The 19,438-nt window shown below is 40.5% G+C and overlaps 1 protein-coding gene across 2 annotated transcripts in view; it reads right to left on the minus strand.

The window, feature by feature from the left end:
- The window catches only part of PRICKLE3 (prickle planar cell polarity protein 3), a 1,188,758-nt gene that overhangs the window by 82,079 nt on the left and 1,087,241 nt on the right, over nt 1-19,438 (minus strand). The window lies entirely within an intron of this gene.

A 19,438-nucleotide genomic window follows, 5' to 3' on the forward strand; every position in this document is an offset into this window, starting at 1 on the left:
AGAAGGTCAGGACCCAACTATTCTAGTGTATAGACCCTGGACTCCGGAAGACATCCGGAAAGCCACTGAGGAAATTCCCCATCCAAAAGTTAATTTTAGAAAGTTCTTAGAAGATTTGCAAGGAATGAGGCTGAGTTATAATTTAAACGGAGAAGAGGTAGAAAAAGTAGTCAGACAAATTGTGGGACCAGATTGGCACATGATTAGTGGCGACTGGAATCCCCGTGACATTGCGCTCAGGCCCCTGCCACATAGTAGCGCAGAGTTAGACAACAGAGTGAAAGGTCTTACAGACCGAATCTCTGAGAAATGGAAACCCAGGGCAGACTGGACTTGCATTAATCAATGCATCCAACAGGAAGGTGAAGCTATTGACCGATGTTATGCCAGACTGTTAGAATGTTTTAATAACCATTGTGGAATGCAGGTTCCTGAAGACCAAACACATGATTCCCCATATGAGCAGCAGTTAAAGAATGCATTTTTGAAAGGCAGTATTGCACCCATCAGCAGTTTTATTACAAAACACATGGTAGATCATCGTACAAGCAGATTACAGTCATTGCTTGAATATGCTAGGAATGCCAAAAGGCATTTTAATAGCAAAAAGAAAAAAAAAGCCCAAGTATTTTCTGTAGAAGACGGAGCAGAAGTTTATGTAGTACAGTCCGGGAAAAAGGGCAAAAGAAATGCCCAGGGAAACAAACAATCTGATCAACAAACAGAGGACTTTGAAGGGCGAAAGAAAATGGGTGAATGTTTTAAATGCGGTAAGAAAGGACACTTGGCAAGGGATTGCAAGAAAAATAAGAAGGCAACCACGGAGGATAAGGAGGGTGAGGACTGACTATATGGTAGTCAGGAATCACTAGAAGGGGATAGCAGAGAAAGGACAAATGGGAATGTGATAGAGGGAGTAGAGAATGTGACAGAAGACATAGAGGAAGTGCAAGAAGTCGCAGATAGTGAAGAAAATGAAATATTGGATTTGGCTTTATTGAGCTTAGAGCTCTATTTAGCAGACACAAAACCAGAAGTTACACTCCTGGTAGAAGGAAGGGAAGTCACATTTTTGTGTGACTCGGGGGCCTCACAGACCCTGATACATCCCTCCAAACTGCCAGAGAACTCAGAGTCACCTGATTACATATTAGTGAAAGCAGCTAATGGACAGCTGTATTGGGAGCCCCTCTCCCATAATATTGTGATAACTGATCCTGTTTCAGGACTGACCCAGAAAAGCAAAATTGTTGTTTCTGCAAAATGCCCAGTAAACCTCTTGGGCAGAGACCTTATGCAGCTATTTGGTATAGCAGTAGTTCCAACCATGTAGGGTATGGAAGCACAGTGAAAATTTGATACCTTTGCAGTGCAATTGGAGGGTAAAACGTATTATTGGTACAGCCAGGACTTGGTTACGACTGGTCCAGGGGCGATGACCGAAGAGTTGATTAACGTAGCCATCAGCAAGTTCCCCTCCCTTGACATTGATAGACAACATTTGTTGCACTGTACTCTGTATTATTGTAACACACCAGGACCTGATAAGGAATATGAGCAAGAATTGTTTAGAAACCATGCAAACAGATTGATATTACGTAATCTGAACTGGGACGCAGAAGGGAACAGTGTAGTCAGCTGTTCATTGCCCCAGGAGTTCTTTTCACTTTATAAATCTAATCGATTACCACGTTAGCTTAACTAAGGACAAAAATGTAAAATGGGTAGACTTAGGAGAAAAAGTCATGAGATGGGAGAAACAGACAGAGTTAGAACTGTCAGAACAGGGAATACAAATGCAGAAGTTGAATTAGATAACTCATACCCGCCCAGCTGTACACTTGCAGTCTAGCGAGGACAGCTGATTAGCTGTCCTATTGAAGGAGGAAGAGAATGCCTTACAGAAAATACCAGAAACTCTCTGGTCAACAGGAAAATCAGATGTAGGACTTATTCGTACAGCGGGACCAGTTACTATTACGCCAAAGTCAGCATTTAGACCACAAAAGAGACAGTATCCCTTAAGAAAAGATGCAGAGGTAGGAATCAAAGCTATTATAGCAGCTTTACGTAAGGAAGGAGTGCTGGTAGAATCCCCTGATTCACCATGTAACACACCCTTATTTCCTGTTAAGAAAGCAAATGGGGAGTGGCGTATGGTCCAAGATTTACAAGCTGTAAATGATGCAGTAATACCAAGGGCACCTACGGTGCCAGATCCACACACCCTGTTGAATGATTTAAAACCTCAACAGAAATATTTTTCTGTGGTAGATATTAGCAATGTGTTCTTTTTGATACCGATACACCCTGACAGCCAGCATTGGTTCACATTCACATTTCAGGGGAAAAGGTATACATATACACGACTACCACAGGGGTATTGTGAAAGTCCAACAATATTCTCACAAGAAATGGCAAGCAACTTGACGGGATTTACCCCACCAAGAGGTAGTCAGATTTTGCTTTATGTTGATGATATCCTGCTGCCGTCCCCCACCCAGCAAGATTGTAAAGAGGACACTATAGCGCTATTACAATTTCTAGCCACTGAAGGACATAAAGTAAACAAAAATAAACTGCAGCTTTGGAAAAAAACAAGTTAAATACCTAGAATATGTAATATCCAAGAAAGGTAGGACATTAGATGAGGACAGAAAAATAGCGATTTTGCAAGCACCAAAGCCCACTACCAAGAAGGAAATGATGTCCTTCCTGGGTACAACAAATTTTTGTCAGAGCTGGATTCCAAACTATGCCTTGGAATCTGCACCGCTGACTAATCTGATTTATAAAAAGCCTATGGCAGCACAGGATTTGTTACAATGGACACCAGAAGTAGAATCTGCTTTCTGCAAACTGAAACAGTTAATAGCGTCCTCATTAGTTTTGGGATTACCAAACTATCATAAACGTTTTTTCCTAACTGTAGATTGTAAGCAAGGTTATATTACATCAGTGTTAACGCAGCAGCATGGGGACAAGCAATGCCCTATTGCTTATTATTCATCACAACTGGACCAGGTGGCACGGTCTTTACCTCACTGTGTACAAGCAGTAGTTGCAGCTGCAATGGCAGTACAGGCTTCGGCCTCAGTAGTGTTATTCCACCCTCTCACATTGAGAGTGCCTCATGCAGTCGCAATTATTTTACTGCAAGAGAAGATAGCATATCTTTCCCCTGCTAGGCATCTATCCTGTATGACTATATTGTTGAGCCAACCTCACATGACAATTGAACGTTGTACGACTTTGAACCCTTCAACCTTGCTCCCAACCCCTGCAGATGGTACACCACACAGCTGCCTGCAGGTGATTGAGCAAAAGATACTACCTAGAAAAGACCTTACGGATGTTCCCTTGGATGATGCCGAGGTGACATACTACGTGGATGGCTCGTGCAAAAGGGGTCCTGCAGGACAGAACCTAGTAGGATATGCAGTAGTTTCTGATACTGACATTATAGAAGCGAAATCTTTACCACACAGTTTATCTGCACAGGCAGCAGAATTGATTTCCTTGACACGGGCATGTACCTTAGCAAAGGGTAAATGTGTGAACATTTTTACTGACAGCCAGTATGCTTTTTCTACTGTACATGTTTTTGTGCAACAGTGGAAAAATCGAGGAATGATAACATCTACTGGCAAACCAATCAATCATGCACAGTTTATTTTAGATCTTTTAGAATCTATTCAGTTACCTCAGAAAGTAGCTATTTGTAAATGTGTAGCTCATACCACGCAACAGGATAGGACTTCAAAAGGTAATGCGAGAGCTGATATAGCTACAAAACAGGCAGCTTCAGAAGCATTTCTTTTGAATGAGGAATTACAGCCCTCTGAGGTTTTAGACTTAGAAATGTTAAAAACAATGCAGACACTTACTACGAAAATTGAAAAACAAAGATGGGTAAAATGAGGAGCTATTCTTGAAAAGGGGCTGTACATCTCTAAAGAAAGGAAACCGATATTGCCATCTAATTTGTTTAGATATGCAGCTTTGTTGAGCCATGGGCAGAGCCATGTCTCAACAGGGCAGATGGTACAGCTGGTGAACCGAGTGTTCACGACATATGGTTTCTCAAATTGCTCTAAAAAATTCTGCGCGGTATGCCACGTTTGTAATAAACATCATGCACAAGGGGCGTTAAAGCCCAAGCAAGGGAGTTTTCCTATACCACCGTATCTGTTTCATACTATTTGTATGGATTTCATAGAGTTGAATAAATGTGAAAATAAGAAGTATTGTCTTGTCATTGTAGATATGTTTTCCAGATGGGTGGAAGCCTTTCCGACTAAAAATCCAGATGCTACAACGGTGGCCAAAGTCCTTGTCAAAGAAATCATCCCTAGATTCGGCATTCCAGAAAGGATCTACAGTGACAATGGCACTCACTTCGTGAATCAGACCATACAACAGCTAAGTAGATTTTTCGGTATTTCTTTAAAGAATCATTGTGCATATCACCCACAATCAGCAGGGCTAGTAGAGAGGCATAATGAGATTTTAAAAAGTAAGTTAAGGAAGTTAATATTAGAAACACAGAGAAATTGGGTGCACTGTCTGCCCCTGGCACTGATGAGCATGAGAAATGTTCAAAATGCAAAAGGATTGACTCCTTTTGAAAAGCTCTTTGGAAGGGCTTACTATATACCTCAGTGGAAATCTCTCATGCCCGCAGACCAGGAAGATGACAGTACATTAGCAGAGTATATGTGTAAGTTATCAAATTCTAAACATTTGTTGCAGTTAAATTCTGTTTCAGATAAAGAACGAACCAGACCGTCAGAAGTGGCAGTGCACCCTGGAGTGTGGATCTGGCTGAAGGTTGTTAAGAGAAAGAACTGGGCATCTCCAAAGTGGGAAGGTCCATATCAAGTGCTTTTGTCAACACCCAATGCAGTCAAAATCGCTGAGGGAGCCTCTTGGATCCACTGTAAATCAGTTAAAAACTTTGAACTGGACAAAAATCTTGTTACATGCCAAGAGCAAAAATGATAAGAGTCCAGAAGAAACAGGAATGCAGAACAACCCTTTCCTCAGAAGTATTGCATAATCATCCTGTTAACTGTATTTGTGACAATAATCTTTTTGCTGTGGCCTTTCTTTTCCCAGCCACAAAGACTGAACTGAATAAACATGAAGCATTACTCATAAACTGGCATCCAAACTTTAACACTTACCAGGCAATTAAATATGTGCATGCTGAGACTTTCAATGTTTCAAATTGCTGGATTTGCACAGCTTTGCCGACAGCATATGGGGGGGGGGGTATTAATGACTACAGTCCCCCTAGGGGTCAATGAGACCTGGGAAAACTTGATTTATGATACCTCAACCATTACAGCACAAGATAAAATAGCATTGCACTTGTCTGTTCCACAAAAGGGAACTGTGTGTTTTTATAAAAATGATACTGTTCAGGTGGGTTGGAGCAATTGCAATATGACTGTTCCTTATAAATGTTACACTAAAGGAAACAAAGTAGATCCTTATTGTAATACAAACTATGATTCATTTCTTGGATTGATGAATAAAACACTTGATGAAGTAAAACATAATTCTGTTCTTTATAAACAGCTGTCTATAATTGATAGAAAAATGTTTCATGCAGGGCGAGTGTACATTCATAGCAAGGTTACTACTAAAGTAGAGGACTGTTATTTTGTGTGTGGCAGAAAGGCATACAAATGGTTACCTGAGAATTGGTCTGGCAGTTGTTTTTTGGGTTACCTGGTTCTGGCCATACGACACACTGCAGTTTTGCCTCATGGAAAAATTCGAAATGTCCGAGAGGTTGTCAAGAAACCTGTAAATCCAGTGGGACAAATCGATGCACGTTGGAAAGACCATCACTCTCTAGGCAAAGGACTGACACACATGGACTTGAGTGACAGCATTATATCCTGGGCAGGCATATTACCAGAATATGGAGCAGTGAAATCGATCTGGGAGCTGAGAAAACTGTCAGAACTTCTCGAAGTAATGAGCAACGCAACTTTTTATGCTCTCGAATTGGTGACTGATGAACTGAATGCTATCAGAACTGTAGTGCTCCAAAACCGCATGGCGCTCGACTTCACCCTAGCGGTGAGAGGTGGTACGTGCGCTTTAATCCAAGAAGAATGCTGTTCATATATTCCTGACCATAAACACGAGATAGACAATCATCTTGAGGTAATTCAGCAAGTGTCGGCCATGACCAAACCAGGCCCAAACCCACTGATGGACTTTTTCCAGAAATGGTTTGGGGGGTGGGGTACCATCCTAATGAACATACTGATTTCCATTTGTGTAGGTATGCTCCTACTGGGAGTATGTGTTTGTTGTGGTATCCCCTGCATGAAAAGACTGATTAAAGACCTTATAGACATGTCAGTTTCTGAAACCTTATATCAAAGTACTGAGTTTGAAGAACTGTTAAAAGACTGAAAATGCTTTCATAAGTTTAAGCTGAATGACTCTATTAACTGCAAATCCTGAGTGGAAGGGGTTAGGAGAAGAAAACAAACTGTTTATGCTTATTTTGAAAGTAGAATAAAATTATAAATAGGGGGGAAATGTTAGAAAAATATGTATTAATGTGTGTATTAGTAATATGCTTAGTGCATTCAGAGCCTAAAAGAGTTAACACATTCATTCTCTTTCATACTGCATAAATCTGTACAAACTGCAGTTGCTTTCTGACCTTGTATTGTCAGCTAAATCTTGCTTGTGCTTTGGAAATTTACTGAGAAGCAGATGATTTCTGCTATCGTTAGGAAAATAATGAATAGAACAAAGCTGCTTATATGAAACTCAGACAAGAAGTTCCACTGTGCTATGAGAACATACACAGCTGTAGAAATAGCAGATAATTAGGTCAAAGCCTGCTTGAAAATATGAACTGCAATCAGCATTTGCTTGTATTTGTATTAGAAAAGTACCTTGAAAAGTAACAGTGTACAATAGATGCTTGTAAACGGATTAATAGTCACCAAGGCCAGGTTGTTTTTCTAAAATGTTTCTCACAAATCTAGTCATGTCAGCAGAACATCTGAAGTAACACCTGCTATAGTACAATGCTTAAAGTTCTGTTAGATTCTGTCAGCTTAGAAGGCCATGTCTTGTGAAACAGTATAAGAATGAACATACTTCCTGTTAGTAGTTAGACAAATCCTTGTATTTGCATGTTTTTGTCTCCTTGCTGCAAGTAAATTAAAGTGCCTTAACTGAACCTTACATGTATTGGTCTTTGAAGTTTTTTCCTTTGACAAGAACATCATTTCAGTTTTGGATTACAGAATGGCATCACATGCATCTGGTTACTTGACCTCTAGTTCCCATACTACCCCCTTTACTAGAAACGGAGCCAGAGTCTTGTACATAATTGTTACCATACACACACTTTGAGCTTTGCTAAGATGTGTTGTATCATCTGGAAGCTATAAAATAATTTCAAAAACTTTCACCCTTCCAGGGTAGCAGTTAGTTCACCCCTAAGAACAATACAGTAGGATTTCTAAGCATGGTTTTCACAGACATGTTGTCTGTGGCTACAATCAGAACTGTAAGACACAGGGCTAGATTCAATAAAGCCTACACGAAGTGTACACTATTCTGAGGAACAGACAACACAGACATAACACACACCTTCTTCCTACTAATTTTAGTTTTCCTACTGATATTTTTGCTGCTTTAAATATTGACAGAGATTCATAAAGGTTGCCACAAAGTGCAGACTACATGTTCAGTTAGCGTAATCTTTCTGAGTGACTAGAAAGCACAAAAATATGATAAGAATTTTATTGAATACATATCATATACACTTAGTCTACACTTAGTGTAAGCTTTTTTGAATCACGGGGACAGTTTTTGTGGCCTAAACCAGGTAATTTAATTTCAGAATATTTTTCAAAGTTAGCTGGACTGAGATTAACCTCTTCTCTTCCAGTATCCTCTGTTATATTCATTTCAACAATTACAATACAGTCTGACATACAGGTGTATTTCTTTTCTGTCCAGCAGGATTCACGGCTGGTACATTTTTAACGCAATCAGCTTTACAAATACATTTTCAACATAAGCACCTGTACAAATCATTTTGATATACAAATGACATAATTCTTTGCAAACTCCAGCTGTTATGCTGGCATATGTTACACATCCACTGCCCTACCTCTTCTGGCATAGCTGGCAATAGCTTACATCACATTTCACCCCCTTTGAATACTCAAACTAGTTTTTCAAGTAACTCTTATCTACCAGCCTCTGGAAGGTTGCTGGGGCATTTTCCATCCCAAAGGGCATCTTTTTGAACTCATATAATCTGAAAGGAGTCACAAAGGCTGACCTTTCTCTGACTGTGGGAGTCAAAGGCACATGCCAGTAGCCCTTGGTCATATAAATAGTGGTTAAATACTTAGCTCCACCCAGCTGCTCTAAGGCATCATCTGTCCTAGGCATGGTGTATGCATCTGACTCTGTGTAACTATTTAGTTTTCTGCAGTCCACACAGAACCTAGTGCTGTCATCTTTCTCTGGTACCAGCACCACTGGGGAGGCATAGTGACTGCTGGACTCCCAGATTACCCCCAGTTCCAACATTTCCTGCATCTCCTCTCTCAGAGTCTGTCAGGCATGTAAGGGGCCTGCTTGATAGGTTTTTGGGGTCCTGTATCCACATGGTGTTGCACCAGGTGGATGCACCTAGGTTTCCCAGTGAACAGGCCCCCAAACTCCTGTAACACTTTTCGGATTTCTCGAACCTGGGCAGGAAATGGCCTTTGAGACATTGTTACCCTTCCACTGAGGTGTCAGTTTGAGCCTCACTGAAAAGATCAGTAACCAGATCCCCCCTCAGACTCCTCCTGCCATCCACCCACTGCCATATAGATCTTGAAGCTGGAGTCACTATCCTTTAGTTGTTGCCTATGGACATACCCTTCTGTCTCCTTTCACGGTGTGGATGTTTCCCTAGCATTTGGTTTTCTGATCCATAGATTGAGACCAGTATTTAATGTTTATTATTTTTCCCTTTGCATTGCCTTTTCTCTTCTCCCTGCCTTCCTTCTGGCCTCTTCTCCTCTGCCTCATTTTTTATTAGCCCTCTGTATTTTATATTCCCCACCCACATCCATACACAATTCCTTTGTTCTTAATTGTTGAAGTCATCATTTTCTTTCCTTCTTATCCCTTTCTGTATTCTTGTTCTAAAACAGCACATGGTTAAAAAATTAAAAAAATGGGTGATACACCTGGAGCTGGAACACAAACATCCAAAAATAAATAAAAAGAAAATGACCAGGTAACACATGTCACAGAAACACTTAATTGTTAAAATCATGGTTAAGCACTTTTGTCCATAAAAGACATCTTCAGAACCATTAACTACTGTAAAACACCCACAGTTACAGCCATTAAAAACATAAAAAATTTCACACTCACAAAAAATTAACCAGTAATAAGACACAAAATAAAACACCAACCAATGCTGTTGATAATGGAAACGTTGCAAATAGTGATTTAAAATCATACACCATCATCCAATAGAAAAAAGTAAACTGCTGTAAATAACCAATAAAAATAATGTAGGCACTGTATTAAGAATGCTGTTGGTAGTGGAACCACTTCAAATAGCAAATTAAAATCACTAATACATCAGCCAATGAACACTGCAAAATGGTGTCAAGAAGCAATGGAAAACCACCACACCATCAACCAATGAACAATGCAAACTGATGTTGATGAACCAATCATAGGATGTTACTAGGCTAATGCCTTGGAGGACCTTACAAGCCTAGCTTAATTTTAATATCCCTCATTTAATGGTGGTATTAGACCTGACTCAACACCTGCTTGCCCCTGTCCAGAAAGGATGCAGGTAAAATCCCGGGGGGTGAATTTGCAATTCCCCATCCAGTTATCCAGATTATGCTTAAAGAGGGTCAGTGAAGGGCTCTGTTTTACTAAGAATGGAAGCTTATTCCAGAGCAGGGGGAGCCTCTGGGAGATGAACCTATCTCTCCAGCAGGTTCTAGTAATATTGCAAAAAAAAAAAAAATCTGAGCCAAACCACCACAGCTGCAAAAATCTTCTATTTAATGTAAAAACACACAGAATGAGTAAGCGCTTTCATGATCACACTGACCGCTTCATTAGACTGGAGGCAATGCCCTTATTGATGAGATGGGCATTGTAGAAGGCTTTCCTTACCACTGTGGAAACAAGATGGTCAAAGGAAAGGTTGCTGTCAACTTGTGTGCCCAGATCTCTTACCACAGATTGGGTACTTAAGATGTTAATGTGGCTGTTTGCAGGGATGTCTCCCTTGCCATCAAGTAGGGGATGGGGTTATGAAACTAGTAATATTATCTCATAGCAGATTATAGTTAGCTTTGGAGAAAACTTTTAGTTTAGTTCCAGCTGGGGTCAGACACTACTGTTACTTCTAGTGTGACATATATGTTAAGATCTCACTAGAGATGACTGTACACTAGGGGTGGTTCAAAGATCACTCATGTTCACGAGTACCAGGTCCAGAATGTTTGAGCCCGTAGTAAGGGTGTCTACTAAATGGTCCAGAGCATTGGAGTTTACAAAGTTCAAGCATTTCTGGGTGTGTGCATTGTACATGTGTATTTAGACCAATCTATTGATGGGTAGTTGAAGTCTCCCCAAAACAGGGTGTTTGGTGGTATACTGAGGGCCTCCAGTAGGTCCAGGTAGGTATTATGGGTGTCTTGGTCCATGGACAGAGTCCTATAACTGGAGATAATCTAAAGAGGGGTTTTGTCCATGGAGAGTTGTACCTGGAGGAGTTTGAGGGACTCATTTAGACGTACCAATCTGGAGGAGTATTTGTCTTTAATAAAAATAGATACTCCTCCTCCTTTGGATTTTCCACTTTTGTGTGATGGCTTGAGCAAGTGGAAGACTTTGTAATTCAGTATGGCTGGGGTGCTCCCCACAGCCTTGAACCAGGTTTCTGTGACTGCACAGATGTCAACATCCTCCAAGGTGAGTGCAGCTTCCAAAGAATATAGTTTTAGGTCAAGACTCCTAGCATTTAGTGGCATGACCCTGATGCTGAATTTTGAGGAACATTTTACATTGGAAATGTTTTCCTTGTGACATTGCCTAAAAAAGCACTAGAGGGGAGGCAAGAGCCTTTGCCAGAAACCAAAATCCTAGGGATGACAGGTGGAGACCATCTCCAACAAAGCATCAAGGTCCATCAACCATGTCATCCCAGGCTGACAGGAACTGGATCCCCTTAGAATGGACACTAGAAGTTAAGCAAATTGTTGAAGTAAATCATATTTTGTTTGTATTGCAACATCATCCTGGGTGAGGGTAGCATAATACTTAAGGCTAGGGACATACCTGCCTGGGACACATAATCCAAGAGCTCAGTCATGTCTCTCTCTATGTAGTCCAGAGATGTATGTCTCAAATCATTCACACCAACATGTACTATGTCAGTCATAACAGTACTTGCTGCTGAGGGACTTTGTGTGTGTGTGTGTGTGTGTGTGTGTGTGTGTGTGTGTGTGTGTGTGTGTGTGTGTGTGTGTGTGTGTGTGTGTGTGTGTGTGTGTGTGATGTTCCAGACCCTGGTACCAGACAATCAGCTAACCGTGACCTTCTCCTTGTCAAGCCTGGTGGGTGGCCTATCAGTGTGTCTCACGAGAGAGTCAGCTATGACTAATACATTTGGTTTTGTGTTGCACCTTAGTGGCTTACCTGGTAAGACACTGGCATGTGTGTTTTTGTGTGTACTGTGTTTATCTACATGTGAGCTATGTGTGGTGTACTTGTGTTTGATAGGTCTCTGTGCTTTGGATAGGTTTTTAGAGACGACCTCTGCATACATGGGGTTATGTGTTGGTTGCATGGTCATTGCAGATGGTGGTATGTGAATACTGACAACCTCCTTGGGGTCAGGTATACTGACGGGTGAGTCAGTGAGCATTGATTCTATGTTTTTTTATGTAGATGCACCTCTTGCATGTTGAGTTTGAGTATCATAAAAGAAGTGGGTTGTCAGTGTACATGAGGCAATTGCTACATTGCCTCAGGATGCCTAAATCGACCAGGTGGGCTGGAGAAATGGTGGGGCATTGTCCTTCCATAGTGCTAGGTAAGAGATGTAGTTGGTAATAGGGACTGACCAGTAATGGTCTGTTGGTGTTCCTGTACTACGGTAGTCCACTAGTATAGATGGAAAGATTAGAGAGGGTAGCTCAGAGGCTGTACTGATCTATAGACCAGAAAAGTCCCTGCTGAGAACAAGCTATAGCTAAGGTTAAAAATGACTGTTTCCATACTTGGCAAACAGTAATTGGATCTGCAGAGGGGCTTTTAAAAAAATGAAAAAAACTTATGGGTGGGCAAAATAGCCAATCAAAAGGTCAGAACAGAGCCCTAGTCCAATTAGCTTCAATGGATGGGTCTCTAGCCACACACCTCCTGCCACAAGGGTGCAGAGGGCCCTCTCCAGAAAACGTTAGCTTGGGATTAGTGCTCAATTCCAGTACAAACAGAACTAGACACAGCAGGAGCCTGTGGCTAGTCTATGCTACACAGTACAAGTACCCAGAACACAAGAGTAAATGCAGAGGTTGAAACAGGCAAAGCTTACAGTAAAAATGCAGAGGTAAACAGAAAAAAACACTGATAGCAGTTAGCAAGTGCAGAAATACAAGCAATAATATTCTTATCTTTAGTTCTAGGCCTCGAATGACCCAGACGCAGATAGCTGAGAGCTGGATGATTGCCTACCTCATGTAAAAGCTATGTTGGAAATGCTACTGGTGGCAAAACCATTGTGAATGACAACTTGAAATCATTAATGTGTCACCCAATGAACAATGCAAACAATTACCAAAGCTCAATGAAAAAATGAAAAAAAATAAGAAAAATAAAAACTGTTTAGGAAAATGTTTAGAAAAATTAAACTCTGGCAGCATGAAATTTAAGTTCACTGGAAATCAAAATGGCATCATTCATTCCAGGATACGTGGTTGCATCCATTCAGAGATGCCAAACCATTTCCCGATGTAAAAGCCTGTTCTGCCAGTCTCTAGAATACAAAACAGCATCAATTTGAGCACAATAAATTTAAAACTGCTGAAACCATCGCAGGTAGAAGCATGTCTCGCCAAGGTGCTCTTAATGTCTCTCTTGGCAATACTGTACAAAAGCTGATAAATACGTTTATTAAGTGCATTTTTAGTTCTGCAAATACAGAATGCGGAGCAGGAGCAGCATCTTGCAATGCAAACCACTTTATCAGAAAGGCAACTGAATCTGATGCACTTCATCCGTTTTTGTATTTTCCACAATAATACGCCACCAACTCTGTCAAAGGAATACTGGTGGCGATGTCCATATTTAGATGTCAAATAAGAGGAGTAAATAGATGTTTTCAAAGGATTTTCCAAGATACTCTTAATACATGGTCTATTTTTTGAAAGTAAAAGTATGGAGAAGATTAAAATGTGCTTTTAACTGGTTGTCACACTGCAATACAGACCAATTTTTACAAAGAATTCTCTGGATGTCATAAGCGTCCAAAGAGTAATGCAAAATCATATTAGTAAAATGGCAGAGATTATGATTGATGTTTACCTCGTCCACATGTGAACCTTGGTTCTGTACTCCTCTTTTGATAATGGGGCCATATTTATTATTTCTCTCAAGTAAAACTTGGGCATGAAAGTTCATCAACAAGTGAAGACGATAGCCCCGATCCAGAAACATTAGTTTTAACTTGTCACAAATGTCTTGCCAAAAATGTTCTCCTTCCAAAGCTAGAATATGGTCTTCCACTACTAACCCTGTAATTAGCAAATAATACCTGAAGACTACAGATTACATAAAATTTACTGATTCCCCCACCTTGTGGACAGTAGATCTCACCAGTGTCGTATCCTACAGATGGCTTCCAGTAACAGAAAGGGCAACCTACCTCCTAGGTACTTTTTTTTTTTTTTTTACACAAAATAATAAAACTTGCCTACTGCATACTCTTAAGATGAAAAGTTCTCATAGGTTTACATCCCATGAAGTGTCCAAAAGTATTCTGTCACTTTAAGCAGTCCCCCTTATAGAATAACTGTTTTAAATGTAGCTTTTCCTTACTGGGCCCAGCATTATGGGAACAGGCTTTTCACTACAAATAAGGGGCCTTGAATCTCAACTTGAATTCAGAAAAGCCCTCTCTGAACAACTGTGCAAGGAAATTACCTGCAATTGCTTTAAGGATAATACTTAAACTCTCCATTCACCATCACCACACATAATCCTACTTCCAGTAACCCAGTCTATTATCCTAAATTGCACATCATGTATATAACATGTACACTATGTAAACATTTGTTTTTCTGTGTACCATGTACACATCCTGTATTTAAGATAGTTTTGCCAATGCCTGTATACCCTGTTTCTGTATACTCTGTCTATATGACTTGTTTTCTGTGCCACATATCTGCTTTTCTATTTTCTAACATTTATACTTACTTCAAATATACTTCTTTTCACTTCTGTATTTTGGGTTGTGTCTGAAAAGGTTTTTTTGAATAGTCATCTAACCAGTTACCAGAACTGCAAATAAATAAACCTTACATTTTCTCCTCCCTGTCTTGACTGCTTTACTGCCAATACAAGTCTTATACAAGCAGACATCATGCTTCCATTGGGATTTCTGCATCATCAGATTGCACTAACACACTTTTTTGAACAGTATACAGACTTAATCCCAGTCACTTTCACTGTCCATAATACCCCTCTCCTCTTTCTCCGCATTCCCTTTTGTGCTCTTTTCCTCATTACAGTGGAGAAATAATTCCGCGTCACACAGTGTTTCTCCGTACAGTTCATTTTTGTAGGGTCTTGGAGATTACACTCTTCTTTCCTACTGCTAGTTTCAGCTGCAGCCGTTTCCCTGAACTCTTTCCCCCTTTAGCATTTCTGGAGTATACTCTAGCATGAGAACATAAAATGTTCAGAAATGCAAAAGACTGTTAAAACATATCTTTTCTTTCTCTTTCTTAGCCAACTTACATACTGCTCTAGTGGCTTGCTTATTTTCTTCTTCATTTAAGTTCCTTTCTGCCTTTACCCACGGCACCATCCATCCACTCTTTTTTCATGTGGCCTGCGTCTGTCCTGTATTCTGGAAGCAGGAGTGAATTGAAGACTTCCGTTATCACTACCCAGTTATTTGGGGCTTTCCTACAAGGGCCATCTGACTTTCTTGTTAAAACTTAGACATGAATGTCACAGGTGGCTGACGCTAGCTGATTTTAAATCCTATGTGGACAGCAAGGTGACTGCACCTTCTTTTGAACACCTTAGTCTTTTAGAGGATTTCAGCTTCACACAGATGGTTACCATTGTTACTCATATCTGGACATTTTTGGACTTGGTGTTCCAGCTACTTCTGGAAATCAGCAACTTGGTGATGGAATCAATTATGTTGGGCTGACCATCACCAGGTGCATTTCAGGTTAAGATTCTCACTGTCTTGGGACCTGACATTAAAATGATCCATTGTACAGACTTCTAGAACATTGATAAGGCACGCCGATTCTTACAGATGACCAGCTTTATTAGTCTTGTATAGGTAATAGTTGAGCTGCCTATGCAAATCCAGTGAATGGAGAATCCCCTCACTTTTATTCTGACGAGATAAAAGAAGTAAGGAACATTGATGATCTTACTCAGAGACATATCATTGATAACCTTAGGCATAAAAGAAGGGTTAATTCTAAGTATCAAATTGGAAGAGGCTACTGGTTCAAAAGATGGCTCTGTCAGCTTTTCAATAACATAGTTCAGGTTCCAAGGAGGAACAGGAATGGGCTTTCTTAGAGATGCAAGATGAAGACACTTTTTAGAAGCTGTTTGACCTCAAATGAAGAAGAAAATGGTGGATCTAGAGGCAGATAAGCAGAGTTGGCTGACAAATGAGGTTCAATAGAACAGTATGCCAGACTAGAATTGAGCAACTCACATAGATAGGAAAGAACAGTAGCAATCTCCACAGAAAGAGTATCCTTGTTTATTGTTGTGACACCAAATAGAAAATCTCTTTCATTTAGGACATAAGATTTTCTAGTAGTGAGTTTTCTTTACTCCTGTAAAACATAAACCATGTCCTTAGAAAAATAGTGCTAGAAAGGCATCAAAACTCTGTCATCAAGAATGTCAATTGTAGGCCGAGTAGATGACAGTGAATAACACAGAACCATTGTCCTATGGGAGGATGTCCATCCTATGGGGTAACTTGTGAAGACTGCCCTAGACCAAGTGAAAGAGAAGGGGAAACCAATGGTGTCTTGGCCAAAAGAAAGTCAGCAAAAAGCTTTTGACCCATCCAATATAATCTTGTGAAAGATCTTTGGCAACAGAGGAAGAGGAGGAAGTATACACAGGAAAAATCCTCCCCAAGTAAAAGGTAAGGCATCCAGTTTCCAAACCAGAGGACTTGGCACACTGGAACAGAAATTGCTGAATTGACTGTTCTGAGGGGAGGCAAAAAGATACACTGATGAACAATGTCCAGGAAAATCCCCCTGTGCAACATCCATTGATGAGGACCTGCTCTGGATCTGCTTAAAGTGTCTGCCACTACATTCATTTCTGATGAAATATACACTGCCTTAAGAATCAACTGGTGTCAAATGGCAAAGTCTTAAGCAATCAGGGCTGGCAAAGGTGGTAAGACTTTGTTCCCTCTTGCTTTTTTATGTACCATACAACTGTGCTGTTGTCTGTAAAGACTCTAAGGAATCCTGGAGACTAAAGGTAACACAGGGACTGAAGAGCCAAAATCAAGGCCTTCATTTCCTTGATACTGATGTGTTTGATTACCTCATGAGGAGAGCAAACTCTCAGGTTCTGGAAGTCTTTGAACCAGACCCCCTGGCTAGGTTTGAAGAATGTGTATGCAGATCCTGAGTGGGAGAAGGAACCAGAAATGGAAGACTTGGATTTGGGGATATCCAGTTGATCCACCAAAGAAATTCCTTCCTCATTAAGTCAAGAAAGGAATCTGGAAGTCCAAAGGATGGCAATGTTGAAGCCAAGTCACCTTCAGATACCACTGGAACTTCCTCATGTGGACTCTGGCAAATGGAACCATAGGGATAGTGGATGCCATGAACTACAGGGTCCCTAGAAACTCTCGTTTAGGGCTCTTGCAAAGGAAGAAGGGACTGAAAGAAGGAGGAGGAGGAGGAAAAGCTGTCATACTATGAGTTTGAATCCTGCAGTCCAACAAAATCTGATCCTGAGAAGGTGTCAGAGCTAACTATTTCAGATGTAGACTGAAGCCTACACAGTAAAGCAGGTGCATTGTGAACTCCATTGTCTTGCAGGAGAAGCAGCTGAGAAGGAGCTTGAAAGAAAAGGTAACTTAGAAAAGGAAAAATCTGAATGCCATGAAGTCTGCAAAAGGCTATGACAGGGTCTAGACAGTTGGTAAATATCCTCAGAGCTGTAGAAATACCAAATGGCAAAGCAGAGATCTGATAATGTGAGGAAGACACAGAAAACCATAATTATTTCATGAAAAGAGGATGAAAATGAATATAGAGATAACCATCCTTCAAACCTAGAGAAACCAGAAAGGCTTACAGTAGAAGTATGAAGAGTTACAATTCCGAAAGAAGGATATTTCATTAAAGTTTTGAGAAAGGAAAGATTTAAGATAGAGAACTCTCCTTCCTGGGAACTAGAAACATCCTGGAATAGAAATCATGTCCCTCTAGCAAGGAGAAACTGAATAGTGACCTGAGACAAAAGACCTTGAATCAGAGGTGGAAAATGAGGCAAGTGGACAGTTTACCATTTTGGGGATGCCTTTGATGTCTATACATAAAAGCCTTTAGAAGGATAGTTCCACTGGTACTTAGGAACAGGGGAAAGGAAAATCTGCTTAAGATCCTGCATACATTTATCCTTGTCTAATAACACCTTTAAGAGGTTTTCAGCTGCAGAACCAAACAAATCCTGAGTATTTAGATGTAAATCTGATAACTTAGCCGTAATATCCTCTAGAAGGGATTAAAACCTAAGCCTGTAATACCTCCAAATAACTGACACTGACATAGCCGCCTCAAAGAAGTATCAGCAGCATCACAGCAGCACTTGATTTCTAGCTTGTTGGGAAGCAGAAATGAGCAAGGGAATGACTGAGGTCTTGTCTGAATCCGGCATATCAGCTAATATGAGCCCTGGCATGGAAAGAAGGGAAGATGCAGATCTAGTCATATGTGTCTGATAACTGATCGCTCTAAAAGCTAAAGTAGCTGAAGTATACAGCTTAACATACTTCTCCAGAACTCTGCTATCTTCATTCATTAACAAGACTTAAGGAGAAGGAAGACACTTTGCAGGCCTGCCAACTGAAAGGGAAATGACAGAGGGATCTGATGAATTATAGATACAATGACATTTCTGAGCCTCAGGAATCTTCTAAAAGCTAGTTTATTTTTTATTTTATTTTTTATTAAGGAGCAGGAGGTGAAGACTTAGGAACCTGAGAAACAGACCTAAGGATGTCTAACAATGCTTCTAGAACTGGAGGAACTGCAGAAGGTCTAGAAGAATCTGGATGAAGGATATCATAATACCTCTACTGAACATCAGATAGCTTTCCCACTTAAACTGTTGCATCATTTAAGTATAGCATTCCCAAAGGAGAATTCCTCCATCTAGGAATCAGAGGAAAGAAAATCTTCCTCATAGGAGCCCACTGCAAGAGAAGAAATTAATTTGGGAGGAATAAGCTAAAGATTCCTCAATACAATCCAAATCTTCATCATCATCATCATCATCATCATCAGAAGACTCCCTAGTCCTTTTTTGAGGGGTGGAAGAAGAAGGAGCTATAGAAGGAGGGACTGAAACCCATGAGTAGGCTTCAAAATAACCTTGGGTAAATTCTTGCCATTCTTTCTGCGGAAGAATCAAGCCTAGTTTTCTACTCCTTTTTAGCATGGACATCTACCCGTACAAAACTAGAAGGTTCTGAGCCTTGACATTTCTCTATTACAAAACCCAGGGCTACTTCTCAAACAAGAGTTTGAGGAATCCCCCAGTTCCTTCTAAAATCACCAGCCAAGGTTTTCCCTTCATGTCATCAATGGAAGTCAGTTAATTCCCAGTGGATGTTCGACAGCCTGCCCCATACCACAGTGTCTAAACCCGATGGTGCATGGTCTCCTCATCAGATACAATCTAGACATCTGGCAGAGGCTGGACAGCAGAAGTTTCCAGTTTCGGTTTCAACTTTTTTAAAGAAGGCTGCATGTCAAGGCAGGAAGATTCCAAGGATATGGTTCCCTGAGCAAGAAGCTTAAGGTCTGACTTTCAAGGCAGACAAAGAAAGGATAGATGCCCGTGGAGGGTCTTAGGGATAAAGGCCAGGCAAACAGAACATGTTTTA

Source organism: Protopterus annectens, chromosome 8.part0, assembly GCF_019279795.1.
Source record: "Protopterus annectens isolate FY-2018-M chromosome 8.part0, PAN1.0, whole genome shotgun sequence".
NCBI classification, from domain to species: domain Eukaryota; kingdom Metazoa; phylum Chordata; order Ceratodontiformes; family Protopteridae; genus Protopterus; species Protopterus annectens.